At 46.5% G+C, this 12,982-nt stretch overlaps 1 protein-coding gene across 2 annotated transcripts in view; it reads right to left on the reverse strand.

The window, feature by feature from the left end:
* Window positions 1-12,982, reverse strand: part of NTRK3 (neurotrophic receptor tyrosine kinase 3) — a 364,188-nt gene that overhangs the window by 203,169 nt on the left and 148,037 nt on the right. The window lies entirely within an intron of this gene.

The following is a 12,982-nucleotide window of genomic DNA, read 5'->3' on the forward strand; positions in this document are numbered from 1 at the left end:
CCAGGGCAGGGGAAGCCGGGCCTATATTGGGCATTTCTGCTGGCTATCTTAACAACCTTGCAATTTACAGTTCGCCCAGAGAAACAATAAACAGTGGAGAAGCAGAGTAGCCTAGTGGATACAGCACAGGCCTGGGAGTCAAAAGAACTTGGGTTCTAATTCTGGTTCTGCTACTTGTCTGTTCTGGGACTTTGGGCAAATCACTTCCCAGTTCTCTGAGCCTCCTTTGCCTCATGTGTAAAATGGGGATTAAGACTGTGAGCCCCATGTGGAACATGGACAGTGAACAATATGATTAGTTTGATTTTAGTCCAACACTTAATACAGTATCTGGCACACAGAATTTACCAAATACCATCAAAAAAAAAATTGAGGGTGTTCTGAGAATGCTGACTTTACTCCCTGAGGTGGGGTCTTTCTAAAAGAGTCCAGGGGCCAGAGCAACTGACTCCAACCCAGAGGGAGGGGCCCAAGGGGTAGAAGTGTCACCACCCACCGTCACCAATCTATATGGTGGTATCATCCTCCCTACCTCAATTTTCCTGGAAGGACCAATGACAGATCCAGTTCCCATCCTCTAGCAGGCTCCAGCAAGGGAGAAAAGAGCTCCCCTGAACCCTGCTCATTAGGAAATGTCTGGGGCAATTATCCAACTTGCCCCTCTAATGGTGAAATTTGGGTTGTTAAAGTTCTGAACTAGTTACAAGGTCACATTACCATATACACCATCTCCGCCTGGCTGTTCCGTTGCGTAGAAATTTTGTAATTAGGTCAGCAAGCTGAACTGGAATTAGTCCTTCTGGACAAGATGCAGAGACAAATCTGAAGGGCACAATTCGGGAACATACTGAGGGGAAGGGAGAACACCTAGAAGGTCCAAGGGCTCAAGATGAGACATCAACTTCACCTAGCCCACCTCTTGGCTGGCTCCTGATCGGAGCACACAGTCGAGTGCTGGGCGGGAATATGACAGTCCTGGGTTGTGGTCCTGGATGGGGCAATCAGTCATTCAATCATATTTATTGAGTACTTACTGTATGCAGAGCATTACTAAGCGCTTGGGAGAGTACAATATAACAATAAACAGACACAATCCCTTCCCTCAATGAGTTTAAGACTAGAGGGGAAGACAGACATTAATATAAATAAATGAATTACAGATATGTACATAAGTGCTGTGAGGATGAGATGGTGCGGGGGTGGGATGAATAAAGGGACCAAGTCAGAGTGATACAGAATGGAACGGGAAAAGAGGAAAGGAGGTCAGGAAGGATTCTTCGAGGAGATGTGCCTTCAAAAAGGCCTTGAAGTGGTGGAGGAGTGGTAATCCCGCTGCCCAGCCCTCCTTGAAGTCACCAGTCACACTGGCCTCCGGGTCCTGCTGTGGTCACCCATGAATGTTAACAATGCTCATAAATCGTAACTGCCTGGCGCTTATCTTCCAGGGCCATTCAAAGTGTTTTGGCAAGTCCAGTGCACAAGCCCTTAATGGGCTCAGATGTGGATGGTGAAGCCCAGATGGGACAGAGAACTGGCTGAGAGATGATAAACAAAGGACTTGTGATAAAATGCCACATCTCCTGCTGGGGAAGGGGGGAGCCCGGGGCGGGAGGCGGGCGGGGGGGAGGAAACAGAGTGGTTGGAGCGAGGCCTAGAATTATTTAATGTCTTTATTAATGATCTGGAAGAGAAGGGTAAAAAGGACATGAATGCGCACAGGGGAGCCAACCATAAAGGCCAAAACATGAAAAGGACTGAGCGAAGGACAAATGGACAGAGAAGACAGGGAGAAAAATGGGAGGAAGGGGGTCACTGCAGAAGGGGTTTTCTGGAAAGACAGCAGTCAGCAGGCCAGAGAACCCCAGCTAGACAGGGGTTGGCAATCCTCTAGACTGTAAGCTCATCTCTAGACTATAAGCTCGTTACGGACAGGGAAGCTGTGTGCTAACTCTTTTGTACTGTATCTTCCCAGGTGGTTAGTAAAGTACTCCAAACTGAATAAGCACTCAAAAAACACCACTGATTGATTGAGAGAGCAGGTCCTGGGCTGGCAGGGGAAGTAGCAGTGTGGAGTGAGTGGGAGGCTGCCTGTGGGTAACCTGGGTGGCTTGCCTGTGGCCTTCTCTCTCGGCCAGGTCACCTGGGCCTCCCAGAGCCGAAAAAAGGGAATCTGGGGAAAGAGCAGAGTCAGTTATGAGGCCAGAGCTGCTGATTTCTCTAAACTGTATGCTCGTTGTGAGCAGGGAATTTCGCTATTTATTGTACTTTCCCTAATGCTTGGTACAGTGCTCTGCACACAGTAAGTGTTCAATAAATATGATTGAATGAATGAATTAATTAATTAATTAATTAATTAATGATTTCAAAGGGAAGACTGGTGGCTGTGGGTGAGCCATAGGCTCTGAGCCCTGAGGAGCCTGAAATTCTACTCCTCTGGCCTCAGCTTCCTATCAGTTTTGTTGTCATTTCGTGTCCTTGTCTGTGCTGGCATTCAGTATTTCCTAGTTCCTGATGTGTCTTTCCCTAGTCCCTGATCTCCACTTAGATTATGAGGCCCCAGAGGGACAGATGCCCTGTATACTTCCCACCTCTCTGTTCTCCCTCAGTTCAGTGGTCTGCATGCAGTAAGTGCTTAATAAATCCTATCATGACTGCTAATAGGAGGAAAGAAAAGCTGACATGGTGCCAGCTGTACTAGGCAACCCACCTGTGTATTCTTTCCCAGTGTTTAGTACAAGTGCTCTGCACACTGAAAGTGCTTAACAAATACTCTTAGTACTAGAAGGAGTATGAGACAAGGCATCTGCCACCGATTCTGCATAGGGACTGGGGGTCAAACTCAGCCCATTCACTGGAATGGGCAGGTGAACTCAAGCAACTGAGAAGTAATGAGTCCTAAACCCAATTATTCCCTTTGCTTTGTGACTCTGGAACAGTTCCTTGGTCTCTCTGTACCACTCATCCCTAATAATAATAGTAGTTATTGTTATTACTGTTGCATTTGTTAAGCACTTACTATGTGCCAGGCACTAAGTGCTGGGTTGGATACGAGCAAATCAGGTTGGACACTGTCCATGTCCCACAAGGGGATCATAGTTTTAATCTCCATTTTACAGATGAGCTAACTGAGGCACAGAGAATTTAAGTGACTTGTCCAAGGCCACAGAGCAGAAAAGTGGCATAGCCGGGATTAGAACCTAGCTCCTTCTGACTCCCAGACCTGTGCTCTATCCACTAGGAAGCACTGCTTCTCTTATTCCCTCACTGACATACTGAAAGTTTACATTATCCATTATAGTGGTGAGTCTTGGTCCAGATAATATTAATAATAACTATAATTGTGGTATTTATTAAGCATTTAGTATGTGCCAGGTACTGTATTAGGCACTGGAATAGATACAAGAAAATTAGGTCCCACATAGTGCTCACAGTCTAAGTAGGAGGGAGAATAGGTATTTGCAGATGAGGGAACTGAGGTACAGGAAAGTTAAGTGACTTGCCCAAAGTCACACCAAAGGTGTGTGACAGAGGTGGGGTTATCAATCTATCAATTATACTATCAATTAGCCAAACATATTTATTGAACACTTAAACGGTGCAGAGCACCGTATTAACTATCTGGAAGAGTACAATATAAGAGAGTTGATAGACAAGTTCCCTGCCCACAACAAGCTTACAGTCTAGAGGGGGAGACACCATTAATGTAAATAAATAAATAACAGATATATACGTAAGTGCTATGGGGCCTAGGAGGAGTGAATAAATGGTGCAAATTCAAGTGCAAGGGTGATGCAGAAGGGAGTGAGAGAAGAGGAAATGAGAGCTTAGTTGGGGTAGGTCATTTGGATGACAAGTGTTTTTAATAAGGTTTTGTACTTGGGGAGAGTGACTGTCATATATGAAGAGGGAGGGTGTTTCAGGACAGAGGTAGGACATGGGCAAGGATTTGGCAGTGAAATAGACAACATCGAGGTACAGTGAATAGGTAGAGGAGAAAAGTGTGCTGGCTGGGTTACAGTAGGAAATCAGGCAGGTAAGATAGGAAGGGGTAAGGTGAATGAATGCTTTAATGTCTATGGTTAGAACTTTCCGATTGATGGAGAGGTGGATGGGCAACACCTGGAGGTTCTTGAGGAGTGGGGAAACACAGACTGAATGGCTTTGGAGAAAATGATCTGGGCAGTGGATATTAGAACACAGGTCTTCTGACTGCCAGGCCTGTGCTCTTTCCACTAGGCCATGCTGCTTCCCTAAGTCCCAGCAAATCTGGATCCCCACTCCACCCCAGCCCTGATCCCTAGGTCTCCAGAAACTTTTGGGAGCTGATCCCCTCTTCACTAAGACAATCCCCACTATGAGCCCAAGCCACAGAAAATAGCAATAGGCCTCAAAAGGTTAGGCTTTTCGCTGATATCTACAGGCAGGGAGGGGAGACGTTACTTAAACATTTCAAGGTTTTCTTGAATGTATGAAAAACTGAGGGGATATCTCCGGAGAGGCAGCATGAATTGGGAGCCGGAAGATGTTGATTCGAGTCCTAGATCTGCACCTGGTCTGCTGTGGGATTCTGAGCAAGTCAGTTGCCCTCTCTTGGCCTCGGTTTCCTCCATCCATAAAATGGGAATAAGATGGGCTGTGAGCCCAGTGTTCCGGGCATGGGCTTTATATGATCTCACAACCTCATAGGTACTGCAGTGCAGTGGTAGAATTATTATTATGACACCTCAGGAAGGCTGTGGCATTTGCTGCTGTGTGGTCACAATGGCTGAAGCATGACACACTCTTAACTGCGAGGATTCTGAAATTCCGCTCCTCTAGCCCCAGCCCCCTACTGCTTTTTGCTATTATTTTGTGGATTTGCCCTTGTATTTTATGTCATTTTAGTATTTTATTGTTTCATTTTTTCCTTTTCTGTCTGTCGCTAGACCCTTCTCCCAATTTTGTAGTCTTACATTCTGAGTCTTCGAGGGCCAGAGGCTGTGACTATTTTCCACAGGTGTTTTTTTTCTCTAGCTCTAATTCCAGTGTTCTGCACATAGTAAGCACTTAATAAATGCTACTACCACTACTACTAATATCAACCAATCAATTGCATTTATTAAGCACTTGTTGTGCGCAGAGAACTGGACTAAGCACTTGGGAGAGTAGACTATAACATTTTGTAGACATGTTTGTTGCCCACAATGAGCTTGCAGTCTAGAGGGAGAGAGAGACGTTAATATAAATATAAAAAATTATGGTTATGTACATAAGTACTGTGGGGCTGAGGGAGGGGTAAGTAAAGGGTGCAAATCCATGTGCAAAGGGGACTGGGAGAAAAAGAAATGAGGGGTTAGTCGTGAAGACCTCTTGGAGGAGATGTAACATTGCAGCTTTACTAGTGCCAATCGAGTTTTCTTAATTTGATCCTATTTTCTTCGGTCACCCAGCCTTTCACCAACCTCCCTGGGTCACTGAAATGCCAACTCCCCGAAGGCAGAGATTTTCTCTACTTACTCTACCGTACTCTCCCAAGCCCTTAGTGCAAGGCACTGCACACAATAAGCACTCAATAAGCACCACAGATTGATTGAAGTCGGAAACATATTCCTCGGGCCAGCAGGGCAGCGTCGAGGGGGTCTGGAGCTCATGTCACTGGGGGCAGCAGCTGAGACAGAGGCCCAAGACCCTCCACCTCAGCAAGCCCTTCTGTTCCAGCACTTAGAACAGTGCTCAGCACAGAGTGAGCGCTTAACAAGTCCCATCATTATTATTCTGTTCCCCCACAGGAAGGCAAAGGGGCTATAAAGAACTGTTTCCAGCCCTTCATCCCACTGGCACTTTCTACTTTTCAAAGGAATCTCAGGTAGAATTAGCCTGCAGGCTGGGATTATTCCTCTATTGTGCCTGTTTTTCTTCCGAGGGTCTCGGCCCCATCCGAAAACCCCATTTCAGTTCCCTGTGGACCCTGGAATGGCTGAAAACACTTGTGTATAATTGATTCCTAGTGCTGGGTGAGACCCCCAGAGGCTTGCTCTGCTGTCAGAGCTCCACTAAGCTTCCCACCCAGAAGATCCAGGTAGGCAGCTTTTCCTCAACCCAACCACCATCTCTCTGGTTGAAGTCTAAACCAAGTATCCCTTGGCATGTGGCCAGGTCAACCCTGGTCACCCCAGCACCTGCTCTTAGGGACCGGCCCCACTCCCAGCTGCTGCCTTATGGTTTCTCTCCGAGCCCACGGGCAGAACTCAGGTCTTGTCACCTTGGACAACTCGGATGCTTCCCACCTTCTGCCACCAAAATTCAGTTGCCTCTGAGGGCTCTTGGGGCACCTCATCCCTGACTTCACATCTTCCTGCTGATCTTCATCTACCCCATGCCCATCTGAGGGCTGTCACCTTGCTGGGGCAGCAGTCTTCCCATCCAGAGTAGCACCCTGAGTCCATCAGTGTGCAGGATGGCCGGCAGCCTAACCAGCTTCCTCCCATAGCCTCCTCCTTCCTCCCAACCTGATCAAGGATACCTTCCATCGTCAGCCTCAGGCCTTCCAACGGCTCTGATACCACACATCCTGGAAGAGCCTGACTTATTCCCCGTTAACTAATCCAAGAATCCTGTAATTTTCCCCCAAATCCTGCCCATTTCACCCCACCCCTCAGCAGACCTAAATGCCAGAGGCTGCAGAGAGGTCTTCGATTACTAAGACTTCATTAATATCCCCGAATAGCTGTGAAGCATCATCATAAATAATTCAAGCCACACCACGCTTGGTGAAAGCAAAGCCGGACCCGATGAGGCAGCTGCAGCGATTGCTCTGGGCTCTCTCCCCACCCCCACACCTGCTTTGGTGCCAAGTTGAGTCGGTGGGAGCGACTGCCGGTGGGTGGCGAGGCCCGGCCAGCCTCGCGGGGAGTTAATGCCTGCCCATTCCTGACTGGCCCCCATGGCCATGGGGTTTCAACCAGGGGGTAGGATTTGAGACTCTAGACTGCACGCTCATTATGGGAAGGCAACCTGACCTCTAATTCCATGACATTGTATGCTCCCACATGCTTAGTACAGTGCTCTATGCATAATAATAGTTCAATAAATACCATTGATTAATTAATTTGGAGGACCTAACAGCCAGTCGTGATTTCTAGCTTGGCATCGCCGCTGTCCAGGACCTGTCTCACTTTGAGGAGCTCTGAAATGGGATGAAGAGCATCCAATTCCTCACCGCATCCCTTTCTTTAGTGGGCTCATCTTCCCCATTAGTCTGTAAGATCCTTGTGGGCAGGGATCATGTCTACTGAGCTATTGTACTGCAATCTCTCAAGCACTTAGTGTACAGTTCCTGAACACAGTAAGCACTCAATGAGTAACACCGATGATTAAAGCCCTATTGAAAGCTCACCTCTTCCAGGAGGTCTTCCCAGACTAAGTCCCCCTTTTCCTCTCCTCCCCCTCCCCTCTCCATCACCCAGCTCACTCCCTTTGCTCTAACCCCCTTCCCACCCCACAGCACTGTGCATATATATACATATTTATAATTAGTATTCTATTTATTTTTACTAATGATGTGCATATAGCTACAATTCTATTTATTGAAAATGAAGCTACTGATGCCTTTTACTTGTTTTGATTTCAGTCTCCCACCTTCTAGACTATGAGCTCATTATGAGCAGGGATTGTCTCTATTTATTGCTGAATTGTACTTCCCAAGGACTTAATACAGTATTATGCACCCAATAAGAACTCTATAAATTTGATTGAATGAATGATTTCCACCAGATTTCCCTGTCTTACATATCAGTCAAATCACATGGTCTAGTGGCAAGAGCACGGGCTTGGGAGTCATAGGATGCGTGTCCTAATCCCAGCTCCACCGCTTGTCTGTTGTGTGACCTTGGGCAAGGTCGCTCACTTCTCAGTTACCTCATCTCTAAAATGGGGATTAAGACTGTGAACCCCAAGGGACAACTCGATTACTTTGTAACCACCCCCAGCACTTAGAACAAGTGCTTGGCGTATTAAGTAAGAGCTTAACAAATGCCATAATAATTATTTTTTGAGGACTTACTGTAGGCAGAGCCCTGTACTTAGCGTTTGGGAGGATACAATGTAACAGAGTCGATAGTCCTGTTCTCTGCCCACAAGGAGTTTACAGTCTATAGGGGAAGACAGACATTAAAATAAATTAAGGCTATGTCCATGGTGCTATGGGGCTGAGGGTGGGATGCATAAAGGGTACCAATCCCAAGGGCAAGAGCGATGAAGCAATGAGAGGAGGTTAGGGCTTCACTAAACTAGCCATTCCCCAGTTGGCCACTCTTCACTTCTCCAATTCATTCCCTCCTGAAATGCCCTCGCTCTTGCCTCTCCCATCCGGAACCCTTAATCAACCAATCAATGGCACTTACTCTGTGCAGAACACTGTACTAAGCTCATAGGGCAGTCCAGTACAACAGAGTTTATGACATGATCCCTACCCACAAGGAATTTACAATCTACAGGGAGACCCAGATCCTAACTATTGTTGTTCAATCAAACGAGATCTTCTTTAACCACCAAATCCACTAGGCCATATTTCTCTCCTTCTTTAAAATCCCACCTACTTCAAGAAAGCTTCCTTGATTAATTCACAACACCCAGATGACATCAGACCAACATTCCTTACCGTGCTTTCATCCTATTCTCAGTCCTTGGGGGTATATGTAGATTTTTAAAAGTTATGATTATAGATATTATATATCTACTTTCAATTATTTTGTCAGCTATTTTGTCTTGTACTTGCATTGTTCCTACTTAAACTTGGTTTTTCCTCCAGCTTTCACTAAGTAGAAATCATTTTTATCCATCTCCCCCTTTAGATTGATCCCTGCTTGAGGGCTGGGGATATGTTTCTTGCTACTGTTTTACTCTCTCAAGTGCTTATTACAGTGTCTAGCACTCAACAGACTGTCAACAAGTGCAATTAATTGATTCGGCTCTCAGTACAGTGTCCTGCTTTAGAAGCGCTCAGTTGTCTGCTGTGCACACAGAAGATCATTGGTTCAGTTCAGCTGGGAAAGAGGGCGGTCTAGTGGAAAGAGCATGGGCCCCGTAGTCAAAGAACCTGGGTTCAAATCTCGGATCTGCCATTCGTCTGTTGTATGGCCTTGAGCTAGTCATTTCATTCTCGGTGACTCAGTTATCTCATCTGTAAAGTGGGGATTAAATCCTCTTCCCTCTGACTTAGACCAAGAGCCCCATGTGGGACAAGGACCGCGTCTGACCTGATCATCTTGAATCTACCCCAGTATTCAGTGTAGTGCCTGGCACATAGTAAGCACTTAACAAGTTACTATATCATCATCATTATTATTACAATGCTCCCCACACTGGAACTTGATAGATGGATGGAGTTGATGACCCTAGCCAGTACTTTAACCTCCTCAGAAAAAGGTCCTTCATAAATTGAAGACATTAAGATAGGGAAGCATTTCACAGCTGAGAAACCAAAGAACCAAACTGCTCATTAGCAAAGACTCCAACAGCTACATAGAGCTTCATCATGATCATTATTAGCATCGCCTTTGTTTAATGTTTACGGAGTGTCAGAAATGTACTGCAAGAGAATAGAAAAATAGACTTGTATAGGAAAACGAAACTGGCTAGGTCACAATTCACAGCTTCAATAATCACACATGGTATCGGACTCAGGATCAGGAGATCCTGAGATCTGAGATCCTGAGATCTGTCACGTTCAGGAAATGTTTCCCCCACTCTTAAAAAAACTCCAGTGGTTGCTCATCCACCTCTGCATCAAACAAAAACTCCCTTACCATAAGCTTTAAAGCTCTCCACTACCTTTCCTCCTCCTACCTCACCTCACTATTCTCCTACTACAACCCTGCCAGCATACTTAGCCCCTTTAATACTAAACTTCTCACTGTACCTCAATCTCACATATCTCGCCACTGACCCCTTGCCCATGTCCTGCCTTTGGTCTGGAATGCCCTCCCTCCTCCAAACCAACAGATACTCTCCCCAATTTCAAAGCCTATTGAAAGCATATCACCTCCAAGAAGCCTTCCCTGACTAAGCCCCCCTTTCCTCTTCTCCCTCTCCCTTCTGCATTGCCCTGACTTGCTCCCTTTGTTCCTCTCCCCTCCCAGCCCCACAGCACATTATATATGTAATTGGAATTTATTTATATTAATATCTGTTTCCCCCTCTAGACTGTAAGCTCAGTGTGGGTAGGGAAGGTGTCTATTTATGGCTAGATTGTATTCTCAAATGCCTAGTATAGTGCCCTGCACACAGTAAGCACTCAATAAATACAATTGAATGAATGAATGAGTCCAAAAACCCCAGTTTTAATCCAGCTCTGACACTAACTTGCTGGTGACTTCACTTAATTTCAAAGTGCCTCAGTTTTCTCATCTGCATAATAGGGATAAAATATCTGTTCTCTCTTCCCCATAGACTGTGAACTCCACATGGGACAGGGAGAGTGATGGATCTGATTCTCCACAGAACTTGGCACATAGTACCAAGTACTTAACTACAATTATTATTATTATTCCCGTAATCATTACTCCGCCGAGCTCCTTCACATCAAGCACCTCATTTTTGTTTGATAACATCCGTGGTAGGTATGAAACTGCAGGAATTATTATCTCTATTTTATATCTAAGGAAACTGAGTCACAGAGAGGTTCAGTGACCCTCCCAGGGCCACTGAGAAGATCTTGCAGGATCTCAGCCCAGGTTTTTCTTGAGGAAAAGTTCGCTTCCTTCTCCAAGTCCTGCCCTTCCAGCTGGTGATGAGAGGAGAGGGAAAGAAGGAAAAAGAAGTGGGCAGAGGGAGAAGCAGAGCCTGTTACTTTCTTAACCATCAAAGCAGACAAAATGGCGGTGTGGTCCCCGGCTGCTCTCAGTGGAGAGTCAGTGAGGAGTGGCAGTGGTTTCACCGGGGTCCCACGGCAGGAGGGTTGAACCTCAGAGCACCTGATTTGGGTCCTTCCTGAGTCCATCTGGGTCCTGCCCATATGCCATCTCTCTCAGTTCTCTCCCAACAAAGCCAGATGGGATTGCCCTCAGAACAATGCCTGGAAACCGGAGGGGGCAGGGGGTAACAATAATAATAATAATAATAACTATGGTATTTGTTAAGCACTTACTATGTGCTGAGCACTGTTCTAAGCACTGGGGTAGATAGAGGGTAATCACGTTGTCCCACGTGAGGCTCACAGTGTTAATCCCCATTATACAGATGAGATACTGAGAAGTCAAGTGATTTGCCCAAAGTCACACAGCTGACAGGTGGCGGAGCTGGGATTGAGACCCTTGACCTCTGACTCCTAAGCCTGTGCTCTTTCCAATGAGCCACACTGCTTCTCTAATGTGTCAAGCACTGTTCTAAGCGCTGGGGTAAATGCAAGGTAATCAGATTGTCCCACGTGGGGCTCACAGTCTCAAGCCTCATTTTACAGATGAGGTAACTGAGGCACGGAGAAGTTAAGTGACTTGCCCAAGGTCACACAGCAGACAAGTGGCAGAGGCGGGATTAGAATCCGCGACCTCTGACTCCCAAGCCCGTGTTCTTGCCACTAGGCCATGCTGCTCCTCTAATTGTTAAGCTCTTACTGTGTGCCAGGACCTGTACTAAGCACTGGAGTGGATACAAGCAAATCGGTTGGTCCCATGTGGGACTCGCAGTTTCAATCCCCATTTTACAGATAAGGTAACTGAGGCACAGAGGAATAAAGTGACTTGCCCAAGGTCACACAGCCACACAGCAGACAAGTAGTGGAGCTGGAATTAGAAACCATGACCTTCTCATTCCCAGGCCTGTGCTCTACTCACCGCACCGTATTTATTTATTTATTTGTGTCTGTCTTCCCCTCGAGACTATGAGCTCATTGTGGCCAGGAATGTGCCTGTTTATTTATATTGTGCTCTTCCAATCACTTAGTTACAGTACTTTGCACACAGTAAGCACTCAATCAATATAATTGATTGCTCCTCATTGCATGTCCACCATCTAAAGGCAGTAAACAGCTGCCCAGACAAGCTCCACTTATTCCTTCATGCAATATGGTGATGCCCCTGTGCCACTTCACCTCAGAGTGGACTACGGGCATTTTGATTTCAGCATTTCATGCTAATCATCTAAAACCCAGCTGAGACCCTGAGATGGACAAAACCCACAGCGACCTCATGCCCAACCTGGACTATGTTGTCCTGACTTCACTCCTTCTACAGCCCCTCTCCAGAGCTTGCAGAATCCCCGGGGGACTCAGGACAAGGAGGCCTGGGGAGTTCAGGGGCTGAACAGCTAAAGGTCTGGGAGTCTGGGGTTCTGAAGGGCTGGGAGACTGGGGGCTGATGGACTTGGAGGCTTGGGGGTGGGGGGGCTGGGGACATTAAGTGGCATGTGAAGGAAGTGCATAATGCTAAGGAGGAGGAGGAGAAGAAAAAGGTGGAGGGAAAGGAGGTCTGAAAAAGGAGGGACTGAAAGAGAGGGTGCTGGAAAGTCCCTCATATGCCTCTGTTTGTGTTGCCTAATGGAGACAGCCCAGGCCTGGGAGTCAGAAGGACCTAAATTCTAATCCCAGCTCTGCTACTTGTCTGCTGTGGGATCTTGGACAAGTCACTTCACTTCTCTGGGCCTCATTTACCTCATCTGTAAAATGGGGATTAAGACTGGGAGCACTGTGTGGGACAGGGACTGTGTCCAACCCAAGTGCTTATACCCACCCCAGCACTTAGTACAGTTCCTGGGACACAGCAAGCTCTTAACAAATACCACAGTTATCATTATTATTACACCTCATTCAGTCTCAACCCCTGGAGTAAATTCCGGCTCCCATGGAGAACAGTTTCACCTTGCAGCCAGGGGGTCCCAAGCAGCATTCATTCATTCATTCATTCAATCATATTTATTGAGTGTTTACTGTGTGCAAAACACTGTACTAAGCTCTTGGAATGTGCAGTTTGGCTACAGACAGAGACAATCCCTGCCCAACAATGGGCTC

Source organism: Ornithorhynchus anatinus, chromosome 5 (genome assembly GCF_004115215.2).
Source record: "Ornithorhynchus anatinus isolate Pmale09 chromosome 5, mOrnAna1.pri.v4, whole genome shotgun sequence".
NCBI lineage: Eukaryota > Metazoa > Chordata > Mammalia > Monotremata > Ornithorhynchidae > Ornithorhynchus > Ornithorhynchus anatinus.